At 48.1% G+C, this 17,869-nt stretch overlaps 1 protein-coding gene across 3 annotated transcripts in view; it reads right to left on the bottom strand.

The window, feature by feature from the left end:
• Window positions 1-17,869, bottom strand: part of LOC142579574 (dopamine receptor 1-like) — a 533,834-nt gene that overhangs the window by 191,777 nt on the left and 324,188 nt on the right. For 2 of the 3 annotated variants that reach the window (XM_075689927.1, XM_075689926.1), the window contains one exon: window positions 17,058-17,197. The exons of the other annotated variant lie outside the window; for it this stretch is intronic. The gene's annotated coding sequence lies outside the window, so the exon portion shown is untranslated. The remainder of the gene's footprint in view (window positions 1-17,057; window positions 17,198-17,869) is intronic. 3 annotated transcript variants of the gene reach the window in all.

Genomic DNA, 17,869 nt, shown 5'->3' with positions numbered 1-17,869 from the left:
CCCGACTATAAATCAAAACACCCCGACAGAGACCCCGACTTTAAATCAAAACGCTATCTACGCAAGTGATTAGAACGCACGCGACCAGCATACTGTAGTACTACGCCCACTGTAGCGGTTCCTCAATCAATGTGTCGGAAAAGGCCTAGTAAACCAGAATCAGGTTGTTTTATTTGGTAGCGTGTGAGGATTCATGCTGGTTCTCTACTTAGTGCTCTTATAAAAAGCGAGGGTGTGTATCTCTAGTGCATCGTCATACATTATAACAGACGTGCACTCTTCTCCATACTGATTGTCATTCTTGTGTGGCTTGTAATATTCTACAGAGAAAATACAGCCACTTAATTTCGTTTTCACAGATTCCTGCTTGAACAAGTAAATGTCCTTACGTATGTGCATAAGACCCGGACATCATGTCATTGCTGCGGTAGCGACGGGAAGCCTTTGCCGGTACTTCAGAGCCGGTCATCACCTGTCTCTTCCAAGTCAAGAAGAAGGAGAAAGAGAGGAATAGAAAAAAAAGGAAATGTGTGCAAAGAACATCAGTGGTGACAGGGTAGTTCGAGGCTCCACTGTCGTGCTGGTGAGAGAGCCACCCGCAGCGAAATAAGCACGACAGCCCGCCTTGGCGCGGACGAGCAAAAGTCGAAGCAAGGCGTAAGAATTAAGATCCTGCACCGACCCTCTGGCGAAACAGCAGAAAGTAGGCGCGGACGCTGCGTCACCTCTGCCAGCGGCTGAAGAAGTGCCGGTTCTTTGCGGGCTCCTTCTCTGGCGACGTGACCTGAGCCGAAACGCAGGCTATTTGAATCAGGGCACGTTCGTAGATCGACCGTCGACGGGTAGGGCACGCCACAGGAGGCCCCGGTCAAGACGGTATACGCTGGAGTGGCGGCTCCTCCTCTCCTTTCTATGAACACTTTACTGCTTTTCTCATCTCTCTCTGTCTCTCGATACCACCCTCACTTCTACACTTGTTCTACACCCACGCTTTCCCCACCATCTTTCCTCTTCCCCGCGGCTCTCATCAAACCACCGGCGTGCTTGGTGCGCATGTAACGAACAGAGGGTGAAGAGAGAGAGAGAGAAAGAGTTTGTGCGCTGGTGAGAGCACATCTTCACTGGCTGTCGGCGCGGGCCTGCCAACGCCGGCGGCGTTGCTTCGGGCGCTAAAGGTGCTGACTGCTCACGAAGCACTTCCCCTGCAGACCTGTTTCGGGTGGTGTGCTTCAGCGCCCTACGGCTGTACTATACACCGTCGCGTGAGGCCTCTGAGTGGCCAGCCAAAGTCGCGGTGGGACTCTGCGTGACGTGACAAGGCTCACGTGTCCATATGGTCTCGGCGACTTTTTCTATGCCCGTCTTGCTTAATTCCTCTTCCTGGCGCTTTCATTTTCCTTCACTTCGTGTGTGCGTTTTTTTTCTCTATCTTTTTTCTTGCCTACTATCGCGAGTGAAGCTCCGCTACCGTTCGCTATACTGAACCGGCGAGTCCTTGAAAATAATCGTGGACCGCTTTCTTTATTTATTTTATTGCTTTCTCTCTTTTTGTTTCTCGGGGATCGAACGAGAAGAGATAGTGAGAACAAGGTTGGCGGATTACATTTCGTGTCGAGGCTCAATGAAGTCCCGGCAAGGGTCGTCATTAGTACACAAGTGGCGTTCTCGCGAACTCTATACCCTACCTAAGCACCTGGGTGCGAAGAGGTGCAAGGGTGGCGCGACAGTGCCTCGTGTCCTTTCCGATACATTTATTCTCACCTCCACATAACGCTCTCCAGCTCATTTGATCATATTCAGTCAATGTCCTCAGAAAACTATAGATCGCTGTTTCTACCGCCACTGACAGAATATGAAATCACGTCGGACCGTGTGTCCATGTAAATCGGGTATATAAAACTGAAACGCGTCTCGATATTATGATATGTGCCAGACTTTGGGGTAAAATAAGTTAATGAGAAATGCGCCCTTCATAAAGGTGCTCAATTGTTCACAAACCTATTCGTTTAGAGCTGTAGACCGCGCCGGCTGCTTATCGTAATGAATTGCTGTGCCCCCAAACAATGTAAAAGTTTTAAACAAAGAAGACAAAATAATATCGTGAGAACAGCTATAAGGTTTACCCGTTCGCACCCCCCTCCCCCCCACCCCCCCATTCACACACTACCACCAAACCCGCAAACACGCCCGCGCGCGCGCGATGCAAAGCAAGGCAAAACAGAACAAGAAATTTACAAAAGGACTCACGGAAACAACGAGTACGGACAAACGATGAAAAATAAAACATCACTTACACAAGCACATATGTATTCTACATAAAGACCTACACCCTCCAACTTACATAGGGCAGCCCTCGCGTAGGTTGCAAAGCAAGCATTGACTGACAGGATAGTCGGTTCATTACCAAAGAGAACAGTGTTATGCTTGACGGGACGATACTAGAAGGAGCCCGTAGGCAGCGCTGTCTAGCATGACACGCGTAATTAGGAATGTAACTGGCAAATGGTGACTTAAGGGCTAGTTGCCTCGCGGTTAAAATAAATTGCAGCGCCACCTGACAGAACGACAGAAGAATTGCACTGCAGTTCCAGTGCAGCTCAGAAAGCTAGCGCGACTGCAGGGAGAGACAGAGAAAGAGAGAGCGAAAACGCAGAGATCGAGTGTTTTCTCACGTTCAAAAGCTGCCTCCCTCTTTCATCACTCTCACTTTACGCGTCTCATTTTTCACAAAGAGGCTAAAGGCCTCTCATGCGAGTCGCATGTGAAAACGCAGCGCATCCAGAGACAGACGGGCACGGGCACTTCTCTGGAGATTTCAGTTTCACGTGGTCCCGCCCGAGTCGACATGAAATCAATTCTTCCCTTTAATTCTCAATCGCTATGCGCGGTTGGTGCGCTTTCAACCAGCCGTACCATGTTAACGCTGGCACTAACAGAAAAAAAAGAACTGATTCGTCTTAAACGGTCGGGTCCATTTACGGAGGCCTGTGCACGGGAAGAGAGGTTGCACAGATGTACGTGGTCGATAAGGGGCCGTTTCCGCGGTGCGATAAAATGCGCCAGGCTTCGCGTAGTGCTTCTAAGCCTGCCCGCTGCTGGGCGTGCGTGCACGTGCGCGCAAGGAACAGTCGATCTAAACACTTTACGATCGCTGAGCCGAGTAGGCGATAAAGCAAAGTTAGCCTGAAGCTATACGTTGGCGCAAGTCAAATGCAGTCCCGGGTAAGCACTGACGCCACCTATGTACGGCCTAGAGTGGTGTTGTTTTAGCGCGAGGGCGGGGACGGACTTGGTCGCTTGCTTCGCATGCGCGGGAGCGCCGAAAACCCATTACTGCGCCCCGGTGGCCTCCGGACTCGAAAAGACGAGAGCCAACTTTCTAGCGAAGCATTACGGCGGTCTACTCCGGGAAAGCATTAGTTGAGAAAGCTCACGCTGTGTAAACCTGCGAGCAAACTGCGTAACCCTGTGCTGCGACGGCTTGCGTGGGCGGCATTAAAAAAGTTGTTTGTTCTGACAATGACGTGTGATGAAAGGCACTTCCACAGTTGTTAAGGGCAACAAACTTGCGCGCACGCGCTTTTGCTTCACTTGGTGTTCGTTATGCTGCACGAGATTCTGTTGCGATCAATGTGCTTGTGAGGGCCGGCTTGCTGCCTTCATAGACGTTTAGCGATTATTCTGCATTTACAACCATTGACAGTTGAATAACGTATACGCATTGTTACACAACTCTTAGAAATAAGCTGTAATGTGACTGTTGGGTTGCTAATCACTTATCAGTCTTGTTGCGTACGCAAATGTTAACTCTACCGTCAGTAACTCTACTGTCAATCAGTGGCATTCTTTCAGCAAGCAAACATATACTATGGAACGCCTTGAATGCAGGGTTATGGAACGATTCCCAATCCGGCGAAATGAGGCGACAAGGGGGCGACCAGCTTTTTCAGCGAAAGCGGCATTCACAGCTATGCGCTGTAATATACGACCGAAATTTGTGCTGTTTCACTACAACTATAGTAATACCAGATTCCTTGGATTGCTAAAAGTTATAAAGTGCATCTGGTAGTACTTAAGTCACGCCAACTATTTGTGTGTCCATATTTATAATGCATAGTATACCTTGACATAGCGTTATCAGATGCAGGAAGACCTTGTATCACATTTTGGAGTCGGTAAATGTAATCAGTACAAATACTTATTTGTGGAACTTGTTCAGTAGAACTAGATATTAGGTTAAATAGAGAGCGCAACCAATAAAATGGTTATGATTGGATTAAAGATTTTGCTGTTTCTGCGTATAATAGGAAAGAGTTTAAGTATACATATATATATATATATATATTGTTACGTGCGAAGGAGACCGTTTATAACCCTTACGGATGAAGGGGACCGTTTACTTTAGGTCGCGAAGGTGAGCGCAAGAGCGGTCAGCTGGTTTATCAACTGAGCGTCGTTCTCTTCTTTCTTCTTCCACTCGGGACCGCAAGCACGTTCACTGGTCTTCGTTTTCTTCATGCGTAACATTCCTCTCGTCGCAGACGAAGCCCGCCGGGCGAGTCAATCCATGTGTCTTGACGTGAACAATTTCAAGCGGGCGACATGGACCACTTGTGTCCTGGCAGCTCTACTACCACTCGTCGTGAGACGAGCTATGTTATACGTGACTTCCGTGAGTCTGCTAATAATCACAAACGGTCCATCGTAGGTGGCCAACAGCTTTTGGCATAACCCGCGTTTCCGTACTGGAGTCCACAGCCAGACTAAATCACCAGGGCGATAGGTTACCGGATGGTGGCGAATGTCGTAGCGTACTTTTGATCTGTCCTGCGATGCCAAAGTATATATATATATATATATATATATATATATATATATATATATATATATATATGTTCGTGGATTACCTGATGAAATGTGGAGGCTTCACAGAGTGCCAAGGCGACAGTATAGCGGTAACGCGAAATACGATTAACGGAGGAGGGGGGGGGGGGGGGGGGCTTTCTCAACTTTAGATCGTCTAATAGCGATATCTTCTCTTTTCCACAACACCGAACACCAGAGAAAAGAATAAAAGCACCCATTTTTACAACAATTATGTTTATCTGGAAGAGACGGAACCTACACTAGGCGTATCTCGCGCCTTGCGGTGTCTTTGCTGTTGTAAGGAAAGCAAGGAAGTTAGCATGGCAGTTCTTGAACGAGTAGAAAGAGACAAAGAGGCCATGCTTCTGCAAAGGTGTCACGCACGATGCCTAACACTAAGAAATAGCGCATTCGAAATTGTGATATCACACTTGAAAACAAATGAATCCCCTTCCCTCCACCCTACCGCTTCGGAAATTGACGGTTTCGCTCGGAGGCGAAGCATCGAAAGCGAGCAAGGTTTTGTTGTGCCCGAGCTACTCACCAGGTGTCCTGTAACTATACGTGGAGTAGAGTTATTGTATGTCGTTGCCGCAGGGAGCCATATACAGTAACCTGTGGGAGCCACACAGAGTAACTCTAACGTGGAGGAGACAACTGCCCCTGCGCAGTAGGAAGAGCGCTCCGGCAGACACTAGGAAATGTCACGACGCTGGCGCGATGAGGAAGGCCGGTAGCGGCACGTTACCGGCTTCGAACGTTGACGACGCACGAGATGAGACCAAAGGTGGCCTAAATTTGCTGGAGTGGAAATCATGTCGCGAAAGGGAAGCCGGGCCGCCGCCATCTTGGGAGGGGCACACGATAACAAAATTAGCCTATAGGGAAGGAAAAACAAGCGCGTAAGCCCAATGTGATTAACATGGCTTACATTGCAGTACAGATACTGGTCGATGCATGCCTTTTGTGCTAATGTATGGTGCGATGAGACCAACGGAAAACCGTCGGCGGATGTCAGCGCCCAAGAAAAGATTAGATAAACTTAGCTTGAACGTGTGCTGTCTGTTCCGTTCACACCAGTACATGAAGCAAGGTGCGATACTCAGACAGCTGTTCAGTAAGAGTGTTTCTGCGCGCACTGCACGTGCCAGCACAAAGCCACCTAGTGGCCAGCAGCGGAAGCCAGAACACCGCGCCTTGGTTCCGTCAGCGACGATTTTTGCTGTCAAACGCACTGCGCGTCCTTGGAGGCCTTCTAAGCATCCACAACGCACGCAACGCGTGCGCGCCGTCGATAGCAGGACAGCACGGCGGCAGCAGAGCTAACGGCGAGAACGTGCCTGGAGCGTCCGTATACTAAGTAAAACTGCATGGTAACGCAACGATAAACATGAAAACGAGTGAAAGCATATACCTACCAGGTGCTTTTCCTTCTCACGTAGCGAGCCAGATGATGCCAGCAGTCGCAGTCTCTATTGCTCATATTCCCGAGCACGTCGGACGTCGTCAATGTTATACCTATTTTCTTAGTCATGACCTGTTAACTTTCTCGTTCGTTCCGAATCGGAAACCGAACCACATACCAAATTGACTGTTAACTTGGCCTCAAACAGACATCATGCTGAATTCGCGGTGTTCATCGTTAGCAAATAAAAAAATAGAGCGACATTACTGAAATTTCGCGGCGCAGCTTCGATATTAGCTTCTTTCTCACAATTTTACTTCACCTTTAGCAAAATAACTGAAATTTTACAATACTGCAACAAGCAATATAATAATTAAATAAAAAATACAACTCTGCCTGTGAACAACGGCGAAAGCAGACCGAGGTGCTCTCCGGTTTCGCAGGCTTGGCTTCAGAGCTATAATTTTTCTTTCACAGTGATGCATGCATAACTGCAACTGCATAACTTCTCTGGCCAGATGTCTGGACAAAGGAGCTAAAGTGAGACTACGCAGCTCACGTGGGCGGCTCATCGCACACAGTAAAAGGCAAATTACACCGAGCTGCTTTGCAGCATCATTGCAACGCAGCGCTACGGCCAGCTCACGAGGCTAATAATAATGCTATCCACCGTTCGCGAGCAAATGATCTTGCTCACTTTTATTTCGTATTTTCTTTTTCTATGTCTACGTGCTTGTATCTACAAAGAAAAACAAAAGAGCGCAAGCCATTGTGAACATTGCCCGTCTCACATCGACAGTGTAACAATCATGAAGACGATCTAGAGTGAGATGGTTCGCGCCCACAAACTCGATTAACGTAAAAGACTAACAAATCACGCCAAGGGAGAATTTTGGCGAGAACTAAAGCTATAGATGCAGTACGACGAAACGGCATGGCTAACGTTTCCTGCGGCTAACCTTCATCATATAACGTTAGGGAGTAGCGGACTATAAAGTTATATAACGTTAACGAGTCGCTAAATTTATCGAATTTGGCGGCGGAACAACGAGCTAACGCGTAAGCCCTTTAGAGATAAACGTTGACTCTAAACGCGTTAAGAAGAAAACAAATAACGCGCTTACTGCCAACTTGCACATGTGCATGCGCGAAAAGCATTTTGCTATTCAGCTTATATTGTATATTACACACGATATTCGGGAATGGTAATGCTTTTTTGGGAGCTCATCAGCGTAGCGTGACCAGCATACCTCTTGCCAGTGATGTAAGCTTTTCTGTTTTTTCCTTTTTTCTTTCTTTTTGACTTGGAAAGACTTTTTCATCCAGGCTTTCTGTTCTAACTAAACGACCAGAGAGCGCAGCAGCATCTTTTGCGCAATGATAGAATGCGCAGGACGCGAAAAATCGTTAGGTGTTAAGAAAAAACACCTATGGGCTACACAACGACAAGAAAAGATAAATTGCGTGTACTTATTTGATATTTCTAAGTTCAGAATTTCCAGCCAGATCTTCGTTTCGGGAAAGCGTTGTTCACTAAACTGCAGAACTCAACGGCTGTTATGGTAAAACCACGTTAGTGTGACTATCACTGCGCAATACTAATCTCTCTATCCTGTTCCAGTTGCCATTATCAAACGCTTTCTCATTAACACAACATTATTTGACCCATCACAGGGGATTTACTAGAACTCCTGCAAGAGATCAAAAGAGGCTTTGAACCAGCAGCCTTCCTGACGTCAGCAACACGACCTAGAGTGTGGTGCCAGAACAGTGGCATTGCCAATAGTGTTGCATGCATTTCCTTCACTACAGAAATTGTGGAACAGTAGAAACACGATTACGGAAAGACCAGGCGTCTTCGATCTCGCTGGCACTGCGAAAAAAGGCCACACTTTCAAGATAATATTTGCTCGGCTCTTGTGGCTGATCTCTGCGCTGTACAAGAGCAAATGCAAGAGCAAGATCAAGATACGGCCACGTGACCATGCACAGCTGCCGCATGCGCAGTTACAGCAGGAAAGAATGCCGCTCCCTGCCCCCTCCCGGCAACGTTCGGTGCCTCGCACGCGAGAGAAGAGGGCGCGCTTCCTTTTCGTATTCGTCCCTTTCGCGTGGGCGAGACTGAGCCGCGATCGTCGGCTTCCCTCACCCGCTTTCACTCGCACATACAGCGTACGGCGTGCGGCGACGGTGTCATCACCCTTGCACTTTATACGGAACCTCACGGCAACGCCGACGTCCACGCCGACGCCGACTGCGGAAGTGCACTTGGAGTGTCCATAAAATTGCTATCGCAATAAAAGAAAAGTTCAGATGTTGTGACACTGGTAAAGCCAGACGAAGTGTTCTGGGGCCCTATAACGTAAAACTATTCCAATATGATTCTATCCCATTGTCCTGACGTCAAATTTGCGTAACCGCCAACGCAAACTTCGGGCTGTCACCCTCAGGGTCGTCTGAACAGACCAATCAAACCCCCTCCTCGTTCATAGCAGGCCACTTTTGTTTGCTTGAAAAACGAATAACATTGCCTACACTGAGCCGCTTGTCTTATCTAATTCTTATCTAGTCTTATCTAATTCTTATCTAATTCTTATCTTATCTAATTCTATCACTTTTGCTAGCTTGTCAAGCTAGCAAAAGTGATAGAAAAAACTAAAAAGCTAAGCGTAGACATTTCCTTCTCAGCTAAGACGCATAAGAATGACTGCCCTCTGCGGGTTATCGTAACTGAAGCAGCGACTTGGCAGAAAGCTGTTGGCTTGTTTTTGCAAGATAAACTAAACCTTTTAACCATTGACGATCCTTTTCTCGTGAGACATTCTGGTGAAGTTATTAGTTTTAAAAGAGAATGAAAAGGGACTCAAGATGTTCTCGATCGACGTTAAAGATCTGTACTATTCACTTCCGCATGACAAGTTGCTTCTGGTTGTTGAAGAATGCATTGATGACTTTGGAGCAGTTGGCTTTCAGAATGCCGCAGGTGTTTCTGTTAGCGGCTTTCTTGAATTGCTCACCTTCTACTTGAAATCAACTTACATCTCATGGAATGAACAAAATTTCATACAAAAGAAAGGTGTTTGTATAGGATCATGTCTTGCGCCCGTACTAAGTGATATTTACCTAGCTCATCATGATCGCAATATTCATGGTCACCTAGCCGCGTCCCCTGTTGTCAAGGTGTGCAGGTTTGTGGACGACTACCTGATATTTATTGATTGCACTAAACCCGCTTTTGAGCCTGCTGTTTCTGAAGTCTTGGATTTCTTTAAGAAAGAGCTGGAGCCTCTAGAACTTACGCATGAGGTCCCCATCGATGATTCCTTGCGCTTTCTAGACCTCAGGCTGAGCCTTGCTAACAAACATGTGTGCTGGTGCTTCGAACCGAGAAGTAAGAAGCCACTCTTGCCCTTTAACTCCGCACACTCAAAATTCGTTAAATGAGGTATTATAAAGTTATGTCTCCTTAACAGCCTCAATAAATCGTGCCCACACCAGATGCAACGTAGTCTTGCCGCTCAGGTTGATCGTCTTTCTTGGGCTGGTTACCCTTTACCCTTAATTTCAGCCATAGCGGAACAGCTTTTGAGGCGCACAAAACGTGATGATCCCGCTCAAGCAAGGAACCAGCGGGCTGAAAGACGCACGTTTGCAGTGCTGCCATATGTGCATGATGTATCCCATAGGCTGAAGAAAATTGGGCAGCGTGCAGGGCTCACAGTCGTTTTCTCAGCCCCGGAAAAATTGGCAAGGCTCTGTAAGCGTGTAAACGCGCCTAAATCGCATCAGAGTTGTTGTTCTGTCGGGCACAGAAAACGGTTTGTGACGTGCACAACTAATGTAGTCTACCAAATTCCCCTGTCTTGCGGCAGTAAATATGTAGGACAGACGGGCAGGTGCTTAAACGATCGACTAAGAGAGCATTGTAACAACGTCCGCAGCACTGTACAAGGCCACTTGGGCATCCATTGCCGGGACTGCGGCTGCGTGCCATTCTTTGAAGATACGCAAGTTTTAGCGAGACACTGCTCACAGCTCACCCGGGAAATTGTGGAAGCTGATTTCATCAGAAAACTTGGTAGTATTTGCGTTAGTGCGCCCTCAATCGCGCTGACCCCTGGTGAAGTCGCGTTTCTAAACAGATAGTAATCGTAATTTTTATTTTTTCAGGTGACCATGTTCTTAGTTCAATGACTTGCTGTTAGGACACCCCCTGTGACTGTCGTACATTTTCTGCGCATGCCTCTTTTTGTATATATACACACGATGTGGCAACGCAATAAAATCTTGTTGGAAGTCAGCGCTGTGTATGTCGTCTATCGCTGTCCTTGTCCTTTGCGCTGTACGTTATTTTTGATCATGAATTACCAACTAGCCCAAGCAACCACCCTAGCTCGCTATGGATGGTCCCGAGCAATCGCAAGAATTGCCTCTGTTGACGTGCATCTAGGCAAACCAAGGCAGACTCTGAGTGCTTGAGCTTGTGCTGCCTGAAGAACACGAATATTTGTCTTGCAGGTGTTGGTCAGTACAGGTAGACTATATCTTAAAGAACCGAGAAAGAGAGCTCTGTAGAGTTTAAGCATTGCTGACATGCCCCACTTCTTTCCTGTCAAGTATTTAAACAACTGGGAAGTTGCTGTCAGGCACCGTTTCATGTAGGCCACGTGTGGGCTCCAGCAGAAGTCTCGGTCAATAATTACGCCAAGGAATCTGTGGGTTCGGACATAGGAAATGGTCCGCCCATTGATTGAGATGACATAAGCCGTCATCGGTTTGCGAGTAAATGCTACTAGTGCGCATTTTTCTGGTGATATGCTGATACTCTGTTTGCACAAGTAGTTCCCTGTCAAAGTGGCCGCTCTTTGAAGCGGCGCACATATCTGAGGACGTGTGACTGCCGAAGTCCAGACAGAGATGTCGTTAGCGTATATTGAAATTTTGATGGTAGTTGGCAAATATTCAGCAAGTCCAACAAGAGCGAGGTTGAATAGCGTCGGGCTGAGAGCACCGCCTTGAGGAACGCCCCTGTAGGTATAGCGTCGCGTAGTTGGGCCATCGTCAGTTAACACATAGAATGATCTTGCAGATAGGTAACTTGCAATCCACAAAAAAACTCGACCACCTAGGCCAACCGTCGCAAGAGCGTCGAGAATGGCCTCATGTAATACGTTATCGTATGCCCCTTTCACATCTAAGAATAAAGCTGCAGATAAACGCTTTCGGGACCTTTCGTGCTGGACATATGAAACGAGATCAACTACATTGTCGATGGAAGAGCGGTCACGTCGGAAACCAGCCATGGAAATCGGAGAAATCTTGTAGTATTCAAGGTAGTATTATAGTATTCCAAGGTAGTAGTATTCCAGGCGGCCAAGGATCCCCCCCCCCATCCGTTTCATTATCTTTCCTACACAGCTGGCCAGCGCTATTGGGCGGTAAGAGGTGAGTTCTAGTGGGGATTTGCCGTGCTGTAAGAGTGGCACCAGGCGGCTTACTTTCCATTCGTCAGGAACATTTCCCTCCTGCCATGAGGAGTTGTAAAGGCTCAACAATTCTATCCGTGCGGACTCTCCGAGATAGCACAAGGCCCGGTATGATATACCATCTGTACCCGGAGATGATGAGCGCCTGCATAGAGCTAGTGCCGTTTCGAGCTCCCCCATTGTAAAAGGAAGGTCCATGCGGCCATCACGGGAATGGGGGACGTCAGCTCGGGATGGAGAACCTGGACGAGTCGCTTGGTCTGCGATCCGCGCACAAAAGTCTTCTGCCACATCGATGTCTTGCCGCCCTTGGAAATGCGCTAGCGTCTTGAATGGAAAACGCCCTTCCGGAAGGCAACGCAGACCTTGCACCGTTTTCCAAATGTGAGACAGTGCCTTGCGGGGGTCGAATGTCTGGCAAAACGTTGCCCAACGTTCCCACGCTAATCTATCCATACGACGCTGAATCTTCTTTTGCATCCTCCTGGCTGCCCTAAGGTCATGGATTGATTTTGTACGCCGATATCGACGTTCCGCCCAGCGACGAAGCGCTCGAAGTCGCTCTAATTCTATGTCGAAGTCATTTCGCGTGGAAGAGATCGTCATCATGCGAGTGGCATTTTGCATCGTAATTTTAATCGTTTGCTCTAACCCAGAGGGTAGTCCTTCGCGGCAAGCATCTTCCATCTCAGATTTGAAGTTGCCCATTGAATCGTCCGAATGGTATTCCGTGGGCCTGATCTAGACGACAAGCCTTTGATGTTGAGTTAGGTGGGAATGTGATCACTCTCATGTGTCTCAATACCTGGAAACCACTTCACACATCTCGCGAGAGAGTTGGAGACGAAAGCAAGGTCGAGGCAGCTGCCGTATGTCACGCCTCGAAGAAAGGTTGGGCTACCATCGTTCAGGAGAGTAAGGCCATAGTTGTGGGAGATGCTTGCTAATCTTCGTCCTTTTGCATTTGTCCTTGTACTTCCCCATGCTGGATGGTGTGCATTGAAATCTCCTATGATGACCCATGAGGCCGGAAAAACACTCAAGATATCCGCAATTGTTTTGGTATCGAAATTGCTGGAAGGCGATATGTAAACGCCTATGAGAGTAAACAAGAGTTTGTTCTTTTTAACTGTGAGGCATATATATATATTGTCGTCGTGGGGCACAATTGGTTGCAAAACATAGGTGATTTCACGACGATCAAAAACGACGAGTTTGCTGCATGCACCATTTCTTGATGACATGATAAATTCGTATCCTGACAGTCTTATTGGTTTCGACAAGGTGGGCTCACGAATGATGATGAGTGGAAACACATTGGTGTACACAAACTCACGAAAATCTGAAATTCGTGATTTTAGCCCTCTGGCGTTCCACTGGATGACGGACGCTGCCTTGACTTCTTTCCGAAAGGATGGGGCATGGGTAGCCATATTTCTAGTTGAGGGATGCAAGCACTGGTTTTAAGGCGTCCAGCACTTTAAGTGCCCTCCGAGCAGTCGGTGTCCCATGTCCACTAAAAGCGCTCGAATGGCCTCCATGAGAGAACGCAGTACCGAGATGACTTGACGGTCTGTTTTAGGTGAATCATCCATAGCCGGAGAAGGATCAGGTGGGGCCCCGACCTTCTGAGGTTCCTTAGCAAGGGAGCAGCTCAGTTGCGTAGGCCATTCCTCTAACGAAAGAGTCTTTTCTGCTTCCTTCGTGGAAGTGGTGGGCCTTTTCGCGGCGCGACTAAGTGGCACCGCAGTGGAGTAGGTACTGTCACTTCGCGCATGCGCCTTCTTCGAAGACGTACGATGGCGCCGACGTCGACGCCGACGCTGGACTACTTCGGCTGCCTCCCTGCGGGCCGAATTGTCTCTAGCCATTTGGTTGAGAACCGCGCGCTCCCTCTTGATGCGGGGACAGTCTTTCGACGATGCCGCGTGAGGGTCGCTACAGTTGGCGCATTTCAGAACCGTGGCACCGCAGGTCTGTTCTGCATGAGGTTCAGCACAACGGGGACAGAGTAGCGAGTTGGGACACACGCCCTTGACGTGTCCTAGCCTAAAACACTGATGGCATTGAAGCGGCTTCTGGATGAATGGTTGAACCGGATGTCGGAAATGCCCGACTTTAACGTGGGATGGGATACAATCCCCCTTGAATATTACTTTTACGCAGCGCGTATTCCCAAGGCGGCGCACTTGCGTAATGATCGCGCCCTCGTATGCCAGCTTGATGAGGCTAAATAAGTCATCATTGGGAATGGCAATGTCAATGTCGTAAATCACACCGGCTATGGATGTGTCGTCGATCGGGATAAAGGGGCGCATTTTGATTCCGCCTAGCTCCGTGATTTCTTGAAGTTTTCCAAGCGCACTCGCGTTGTACACGTCTATGGCGAGTATATTCTTGCGTGCATTTATTCTTATGTCTTTAATTTGATCCGGCACCGCACGCGCCAGAAAAATGGATAGGGCTTGCCTGTTCAGCAACCGTAGGTTGCTGCATAAAGATGACGGCATAAAGATGACGTGTGCATCCGGCATAAAGATGACGTGTGGCCAGCGCGCAGGCCTTGACTTCATAGTCGTAGTACTCGCAGGAGTTGACGGCGCTGTGTTGGCGATCTTTCTCTTCGCCCTCTTACTCAGGACGGGTATGAAGCCGTCGTCGGATGAGTGTTCTTCCGACACAGAGTACAGCTCGGTGTCCTCGGTGTCGCTGGGGGAGCCAAATCACTTCCTTGCGTTGACGGCTGTGATTACTTCTGGCCAGGCCGGTAAGCATGCCGCGGAGCATGCCAGGCCTCTGGCATGCTCCGCGTCCATGGCCGCAAGACGGGGAGGCGAGGCACCTCGAAAAGCGAACATTTCACCAAAAATTCACAGAGCACAGAAACAAGTGGTCTGCCAAGAAGACACTTCGTCGTCTTCCCCCCTCCCCCCCCCCCTAAAAAGGCTAGTAAGTAAGCATAAAAGGCAGAGAATTGCTTCCTAAGAGGAGTTTTATCGCTCGAGCCTCAAACTTTTTTCGAAAGGACTGCGCTTATTTTTAAAAGTTTCATAATCACGTTTTCACACGCAGCCCCGCGTGCCCACAAATTCAAGCCTGTTGGCGTGCAAGACGATTAAGCGCACCAAATACGACGACATACTGCTTATATAAACAAAGTACACTTCGCGTAGGAATCGTGCTAAAGCGTGCAGAAAAATGGCCAACATGCTCAATGAACCGTGCAATAAGTTCTCCCTCCCAATGCGATGAATCCATGCCTTTCTTAACGCGTAGCGCTTACCGGACGGTATCGAGGAGAGCTTCTTGCCGTTGCTGAAAGTGTTTTGACGTACGAAGGCCCAGCAGGTCGTGGTGTTAGAAAATGCCACGAAGCGACGTCGCACTTGCCACAAAACTTAGTTCAAAGCGTTCGCAAACCAAAACAACACGGAAGAGCAAGGGCGTCAACGTGCGCCCCTCGCCAGTCGGTACACGCTTCTCAAGCGAAAATGGCGGCGGAGCGCGGCTGTAAACGAACGGAGCCGGTGCGAAGGCTCACGTGATGCCATTAGGCCAATAGCAGCGGCGTAGGCCTCGGCCAGGGTGCGCGAGGAGGAGGCGGCATTCTTCAAAGCGTGTCGCTACTTTAAGAAGTTTGAGGTGTTTCATGCGTGAGTAGATGAATGAGAGAGGGATAGAGCGATTAAGACAGCGAGAGAGAAAGTCGGTGAGTGTGAAAGAGAGAGAAAGTGAGTGAGCGAGATAGAGAAAGATATAGTAGGTGAGAGAGAGAGAGTCAGTGCATGAGTGAGTGAATGACCTAGAGAGTTAATGCGTGATGAGTGAATGAAGGAGAGAACGAATGAGGAGTGAGAAAGATAGACTGAGTGAGTGAGTGAGTGAGTGAGTGAGTGAGTGAGTGAGTGAGTGAGTGAGTGAGTGAGTGAGTGAGTGGCTGAGTGAGTGAGTCTGGTGTACGTAACGCTGCGTATGCGCACAGAAAGACCTCGGAAGAGCGATGATTCATTTTTGTTGTCGTTGTGAAAGTAAAGCGATGCTTGAGCCCGCAAGAATGTAGGAGGGGGAATTAGAAAGTCTTTGGCCTTGATAAGGTACATACGGGTAATTACGAATATAGGTACTATTGCACGCACCTTACACTATTTTCCCACATAGTCCCCACACCGGTTCAGACATTTGTCCAATCGCAGCAGTAAACTTGAGATACCCCCGAGGTACAATTCGTCCGGCTGACAGTGGAACCGCTGTCGGACTCAACGGCCTTTTGCGAACTCACAACAGCGCCACATTACACTTCTCAAAGCGAGATGCCTTTACTCGTACGTGGGCTGCACTTCTCTATGGATTTCGATGGAGATTCGTGCCTTGCTTCATAGAAAACGAATCACACTTCGTTGCTTGTATGCCGTGGACGTGTCAAGCACAACCGCCATCTTCGGATGGATGGGTGGATGTTATGAGCGCCCCCTTTGTAAAGGAGTGGTGGGTTGCGCCACCAAGCTCTTGTTATTTTATTGCCTAATGTCCTACCCATGTCAAAAAAAATGAACACGATGAATTCCATAACCAAAGTTTCTGAACTCCTATTGTGAATTTTGTTGTTGTACGCCTCCGTTGTTTGTAGTTTCCTTACTTTTCTTACACCAATCTTCCAATCACCTCTTACTAACCTTTATTGCGGACATGTTTATTTTTCCCCTGCTCTCGCTGTACCCAAGGACTTCAAGGAGGCCAGTGATTCCTAAATCGACCACTGGGCAGATATCTTCACATTCTAATAAAACATGCACCATCGTTTTCCTAGCTTTACCGCAGAAAAAGCACATGCTTCTTCTTTCTTCTATAAACTGGTCTTCTGCCTTCAACAACTGACAGCAGCGCTGTGCCGTGGAGCTACCGGCAGATAAGGCCGGGTCGATCCAAGAACGGTCCACCACTGGGAATGGATGTGTTGACTTCGCACTTACAGCCATAATTTGGCTAAAAAAGAGAAAATATAGCGGCAAAGACTTTCCGACTCACCGATATAATTTTCAGCAAACCCGCATGACATATATTCCATTCTTCTTTCAGAGATGGAAATGTTCGCAAGTAAAACGATATGAAGCAAAGATGCGTCATGGAAGCGGAATCTGTTTTCTTCCTCACCGATCACCTTGCGAGTGGACGGCTTCATGCGGTGCGCAGTGGTTATATCTCCTGCACCACCTATTTTCTTTCTCGCTAAAGTTGCTTACTCATGCGGTTCTTTTGTCTTCTCCGCGCAAGAAAACATCCTCGCGTAACGTCGTCCTTACCGCAGAGTGTGTAGGAAGGGCCTCGTTGCTCGGAAAAGCCAGATGACAGAGTTGGCCTAGGAAGGTGTTGCTCGCAACTTTGCGATGAGTCTAGGGCTGCGCTTTCAGGAACCCATCAGGACTGCTTGAACCCGGCGGCCCTGCAGGAGAAGATGAGAAAAGCTTTAGGTAACGAAGACATTGAAAACAACAATTGCGGAGAAAAAGAAGGCGCGTATAGACCGAATATTCGTTGAAAAAAAACCCCACAACATAACGAGGAACGAGTTTAGAATGCTTCAACATCGCGAGATGAAGCGGCATACAATGCTTGGGCCCGAGAAAATTGCATAGAGTGTGGGCTGAAAACCCCGCAGTTTGCCTTTCACTTATAAAAAAATTTTCTTAAAAATTGAGCGCGGAGAGGTTAGACTGAAAGACCATCACGGACACATGCAAGGAGCCCTCGGCATGTAATAGCCGCTCCGTAAACGGCGCAGGCACTTCGTAATTGAGGGGACTAGACCCTCCGACGGCTATATTGGTATCTGTTCCTAAAATGCCTCAAGAAATTTTTTTTTTGCTTCCTTTCACAGTGAAGTCTTGGTTCAATTGTAGTGAACCGCATTGTATAAGGTCCAGACTTTTAGGCCAAAGTTGCAAGGTGGAATAAAGCTATATAGATGAAGCTGGAAAGCTAAAGCTTCAGACTCGCAGGCAAATGAGCGATTGTTACCCGGTGCTCAGGGGAGAGGATATACTTTTTGTTCACCCAACCGCCAAGGGTCCAAAGAACCACACGGGCGTAAAACTGGGTGGACCGAAACAATGAT

Source organism: Dermacentor variabilis, chromosome 4 (genome assembly GCF_050947875.1).
Source record: "Dermacentor variabilis isolate Ectoservices chromosome 4, ASM5094787v1, whole genome shotgun sequence".
In the NCBI taxonomy this organism is placed as follows: domain Eukaryota; kingdom Metazoa; phylum Arthropoda; class Arachnida; order Ixodida; family Ixodidae; genus Dermacentor; species Dermacentor variabilis.
The sequence above is the reverse complement of the archived record's forward strand: the minus strand, read 5'-3'. Positions and strand labels throughout refer to the sequence as shown.